The 6,000-nt window shown below is 44.8% G+C and overlaps 1 protein-coding gene across 1 annotated transcript in view; it reads left to right on the plus strand.

Moving 5' to 3' along the window:
- The window catches only part of SHC4 (SHC adaptor protein 4), a 103,566-nt gene that overhangs the window by 89,425 nt on the left and 8,141 nt on the right, over window positions 1-6,000 (plus strand).

Genomic DNA, 6,000 nt, shown 5'->3' on the forward strand with positions numbered 1-6,000 from the left:
TGGTCATGTGTGGACCTTGCTGTAACACTTGATGGGAAAGGCAGGTGCATATTCTGAACACATACTGCCTCGGCTCCAGGCCTCGAGTTCTGAGAGACCCAGGAGGCCGCAGGCGGGTCCCTGGGGAGGCTCGTGTTTCTCCCTCTGCCGCACTGTCCCCCTCCCTCACGGGGCCTCTCACTGCTCTGACACAAAGGCTCGCTCTGGAAAGGTGCTTTCTCCGACTCCCGCTTCAAAGGCCAGGCAGTCGGTGAATGTGAAAATGAGTGCTTGTCAAGTCCACCAGGATTAAGAGGAAACCTTTATTTCTGCTTGGCAAAGGGAACAAAGAGCAATCTGAAATGTGAGTCCTGATCCCGGTCCCACCCACCCCAGCCTTGCCGGGGCGTTCAATGGCTGATGACTGCTTGTGGTTACTGACATAGGGCGCAGCTTTTCCACAGCACAGGTGCAGGGCATCCACTCTCAGATTGGAAACTATTTTCATAAAACAAGGTATACTGACAGGTCGTCGTTTCATTCTTACAAATGGTTGAAAGTATTTATCCATTCATGTACTCATTTGGGAAGGAAAGTTTTGCAGCTTTACAGGGGGAGATAACTGGACAGTGAAAATAGTACAGGGGAGGGTAGAGCTGGATGACCACACGTAGTGATGCTAAGGAAATTAGCAGGAACTTGTCCTGCAGAAGGTAGTCACTCCCAGGGATGCTTTGGTATTTCTGATGGAATTATGCCAATGTAATCTATTGATTTTATTATTTTTATGCAGTGGGGAAAGCATGAGGATTTATTGTTTGGGGTGCAGCTATGATTACCACCTTTCTCCAACCTGAAAAAATAATAGGAGTAGTGAGTAATGCAGTAATTAAAATTCTTCAAAAGTATGGCTTCTTTTGATAGAAATTAAAATGTCATGCTATTCTTTAAAGTTATTTAAATTTTTAAAGGAATTCTTAATGATCTGACTAAAACAAATTAGATGAATGGTAAATGTCTTTTTAAAACTATGCTCCCTGCTCCAACCAGTTTGGCTCAGTGGATAGAGCATCGGCCCATGGACTGAAGGGTTCAGGTTCAATTCCGGTCAAGGACATGTACCTTGGTTGCAGGCTCCATCCCTGGCTCTGGTTGGGGTGCGTGTCTCTCTCACATAGATGTTTCTCTCTCTCTGTCTCTCCCCCTTCCTTACACTCTCTCTAAAAATCAATGGGAAAAAATATCCTTGGGTGGAAATTTAAAAATAAATAAAACTATGCTCCCTGTGAGCTATAATTGCTCCTGCCCTCCCTCCTTTCCCTTTCTCTGGAAACCCCTCACCTAAGGACCCCGTTTTCCACCTGTGCTGAAGCTCCCTGAAACTGTCTCCACGCTCTGCCTTGATCTCATTTTATAGTCTTCACTAGAGGCCCGGTGTGTGAAATTTGTGCACTGGGGGGTCTAGGGGAAGTCCCTCAGCCCGGCCTGTGCCCTCTTGCAGTCCAGGAGACCTTGGGGGTTGTCTGACTGATGGCTTAGGCCATCAGTCGGACATCCTTAGCACTGCTGCGGAGATGGGAGAGGCTCTCACCAGCCATGAGCCCAGCTTCTGGCTGAGCGGTGCTCCCCCTGTGGAAGCGCACTGACCAACAGGGGGCAACTTCTGCATTGAGCGTCTGCCCCCTGATGGTCAGTGCACGTCATAGTGACCGGTTGTTCCGCTATCGGGCCAAATCTGGCTCTCCGACATCCCCTGAGGGGTCCCGGATTGCGAGAGGGTGCAGGCCAGGCCAAGGGATCCCACCGGTGCACGATACAGGCCAGGGAGGGACACGGGAGGTTGGCCAGCTGGGGAGGGGCCACGGGAGGGCTCCAGGGCGTGTCTGGCCCATCTCACTCAGTCCCAATCGCAGTACCAATCGGCCAGACCCCAGCAGCAAGCTAATTTACCAGTCGAAGCGTCTGCCCCCTGGTGGTCAGTGCACATCATAGCGAGCAGTTGAGCAGCCTTAGCATATCATTAGCATATTATGCTTTGATTGATTGAACAGATGACCAGACACTTAGCATATTAGGCTTTTTTTATATAGGATTTCTTCAACAATTCACTCAATGCCTCTTTATTGTCCTGTGGGTCAAGCACCGAGCTATAACATTGTTTCTTTTAAAAAGCAGGTTCCTTACTTCCAGTGGGAACCAGAACACTAGGCAGCTACTTCCCCAGACCTCAGCCACTGAGACCATGGGGCTAGAAAGAGTCAGCCCTGCTCCAGGGGCCACGACAAGTGTGGTTCTTCCCATTGTGGCAGGAAGGACGTCCCTAACTCCGTATCCTTTCATCCACAGACACACAGGAATCAGGTGTTCCTACCTTGGGGCCTGAGTTGGACATATGTTAAAAAGTGATCTGAAATTCTTGACCAGTGAGCAAATTAATAGCAGTTGCCAGAATAGCAAATAGACATTTTTATGGTTTTTCCCAGAGATTCATACATAAGCATTTGGGAGACACCTATACAAATATTTTCAATAAGGTTTGGCTTTTTCCTCCCAAGACATTGATTTATTCAAATATTGACTTAAAACTTGAATCCCAGTGTATTATAAATACTGCAATAGACTTCTGGTTGTTGAAGGAGTTAATTGTATTTATTGCCAGATGTATAAAATATCCCTCTCCTTAATAATAAATTCCCTTATGGAAAGAAATAGTTAGCAAAATAGAATAATGTTCCCCCAACCTTCAATTTAAAATGGGAATGTTGATATTTTTAATCAAAAAGACGTTAAATTCCCACAAACCCTGCTTATAAACGTTGGTACTTACAGCGTACACACTGTGTATGTACTTACGAGTATATTCTGCCAGGAACCGCCTCTCGGGCTGGTGGGGTGGTTCTCAGTCGTACTTGGCACAAAGGGCTTCTGGCCCGCATAGCGGCTGGCAGGTGTGGGTCAGCTCTCATCAGCCACACGCTTCTCCCTAAAAAGATTTTAAATTTGGGTAAAGGGTGAGATATCTTTTTTTTTTTTAATTTAAGACAACATTGCTGACTTAAATATAATGGCACACTTGAAATAAAAAAAGGAATGGTAGTTTTCAGGAGAGACTGGGTGTGGACATGGGCGCTTTTGTGCCAGCCTGTGGGATGGCAGACTTGGTGTGGTCAGCGCATGCCAGCGCGCCGTGAGGGGCAGACGAGCAGCGCCCTGTGCCGAAGGCCGGCTCTGGGTCTTTAGATCGTGGTGCGGTCAGCCTGGGTCGACACTCAGTCATCTGCTCATTCAGCTGACATTTTTCTTTTGAGCATCTGCTTTCGACCAGACATTGAAGATGCAGAAGGTACACCGATAAGTGGATTCTAGTCTCTCCTCAAGGACTCAAGGAATTTGTAGTCTCAAGGGGAAGACAGACAAGTAAGCAGACGCCTTCAGTGTATCAGAGAGTGGCACCTTCCTGGGGAGGGGAGGAACTTACCGGAAGGCTTCCTAAAGGAGGTGGATTCAGAGCAGAATCTTACTGGATAAATGGAAGTTAGGTCAAGAAAGGGATGGGGCCCAGCCAGCGTGGCTCAGTGGTTAAGCATTGACTTATGAATTAGGAAGTCACAGTTCGATTCCTGGTCAAGGCACATGCCTGGGTTGTGGGCTCCATCCCCAGTAGAGGGCGTGCAGGAGGCACCAGTCAATGATTCTCTCTCATCATTGAGGTTTCTATCTCTCTCTCTCCCTCTACCTTCCTCTCTGAAATAAATAAAAATGTATTTAAAAAAAAAAAGAAAGGAATGGGGTGGCTATTACAGCAGGAACTAAGTACTGTGTGCAGAGGCCCAGTATCAATGAATAAATACACACTGAGCATTGATGAGAACCTCCTATTGCAGTGATGGCGAACCTATGACACTCGTGTCAGAGGTGACACGTGAACTCATTTTTTTGGTTGATTTTCCTTTGTTAAATGGCATTTAAATATATAAAATAAATATCAAAAATATAAGTCTTGCCCTAACCAGTTTGGCTCAGCGGATGGAGCGTCAGCCTGCGGACTCAAGGGTCCCAGGTTCGATTCCGGTCAAGGGCATGTACCTTGGTTGCGGGCGCATCCCCAATGGAGGGTGTGCAGGAGGCAGCTGATCGATGTTTCTCTCTCATCGATGTTTCTGACTCTCTATCCCTCTCCCCTCCTCTCTGTAGAAAATCAATAAAATGTATAAAAAATGAAAAAAGAGAAGCTTTAAATATATATATATATATATATATATATATATATGTCTTTGTTTTACTATGGTTGCAAATATCAAAAAATTTCTATATGTGACATGGCACCAGAGTTAAGTTAGGGTTTTTCAAAATGCTGACACGCCGAGCTCAAAAGGTTCGCCATCACTGTCTATTGAATGCCTACTAGGAGGCAGGCTCTATGCTCAGTGAGGGTCTCGGCCACATTCTTTCATTTAATCCTCACAGCCATATTTTAAGCGAGGCACCCCCCACACAAAACTGATACTTGGAGAGGTTAAGTGGCATGCCTCACGCCACACAAATAGTAAGCAATAACACAGGGATCTGAAGTCAGGTCCCTGTTCATTCAGAAGCACACTGCTTGCAAACACTTTTGATCATATTCCACTTTCAGTAAATGTTTATGAGCAGGCACTCCTAAATAAATGGTAATTTAATCACATATAAGTTGTCGACACATATACTAATATATTATGCATGTATAATAAAACACACAAAAATAGAAATTTTCGAAGTTAGAGTTAATGATAAACATTTTCTAAAAATGTCTTGCTAATTACATTGGCTGAATACTGTCATTAAATAATATCTCAAGGCCCAATATACATTTAAAGCATTTATTGATCAATAAAATTGACATAAATCCACATTTCAAATCTCAATAATTCTAACTTTTGGTAGATTAAACTTTGCATTTAATTATATTACTCTTATAAGCTCTAATGCAGCCAAGGAGGAGCTTGTACTAAAAAGAATAATCTTCAATTCTTGATTTATTTGCAGGGATCTTTTAGCCACTTAAGCATTTGTGAAAGTAAGTTTAGATTAAACGAGATAACACACTTCATAAATCCACTTCACCAAGCAGATGCAAATTGTCATGTGCTGCAAACAAATGAGGTGCCTTGCCAACCTCTCCCTCTAGAAATCCCACTCCTCCCTCAGGGTAGCCCATGTATAGAACATGACATGGCACAAGGTGACATGTGACACCGATAGACAGACAAGGTGTAAAGGAGGAGCAGGTATTAAGAGCTGTTGTCTTCCGGTTGGGCTTCCCTGAGTCGGTGCACTCTTGGGTTTCCATGCTTTGCATTACGTCATACAGCTATTCACCATGATGTGAAGTCCAATATGAAGTTGGTCCCTTTTGGACCACATAGGAGGGGTTTAATGACTGAAACAATAGAAGGACTGATGTTGTTTTGTGGTGGGACGATGGAATGCCACTGTCACCACTTCATGTGCATCTTGGTGATCTCGTAGCACATGTGGCCAAAAACTATAAATGTACTGGTTTCAATAGCAAAGCAAAAAAATCCCATCCTGGCATTCTCAAGACAGAACCATCTGGATGGTACAAAGTACTTGAACTACCTGCCATCAGGTAGTGAACGATGGTGCTAATATCCATTCATCCAGTAACTGCTGTTGATGTCATTTTATGTGCCCGGCATGTGCTAGGAGCAGGAGTAGCAGCCGTGAACAAGACAGACAGGATCCCTGTCCTCATGGAACATGCAGTTCAGATATAGTAAACACCTTAAAAAATAATAAGCAGCCAAACCGGTTTGGCTCAGTGGATAGAGCGTCGGCCTGCGGACTGAAAGGTCCCAGGTTCAATTCTGGTCAAGGGCATGTACCTTGGTTGCGGGCACATCCCCAGTGGGAGGTGTGCAGGAGGCAGCTGGTCGATGTTTCTCTCTCATCGATGTTTCTAACTCTCTATCCCTCTCCCTTCCTCTCTGTAAAAAATCAATAAAATATATTTAAAAAATA

Source organism: Myotis lucifugus, unplaced genomic scaffold (assembly GCF_000147115.1).
Source record: "Myotis lucifugus unplaced genomic scaffold, Myoluc2.0 scaffold_23, whole genome shotgun sequence".
Taxonomy (NCBI): domain Eukaryota; kingdom Metazoa; phylum Chordata; class Mammalia; order Chiroptera; family Vespertilionidae; genus Myotis; species Myotis lucifugus.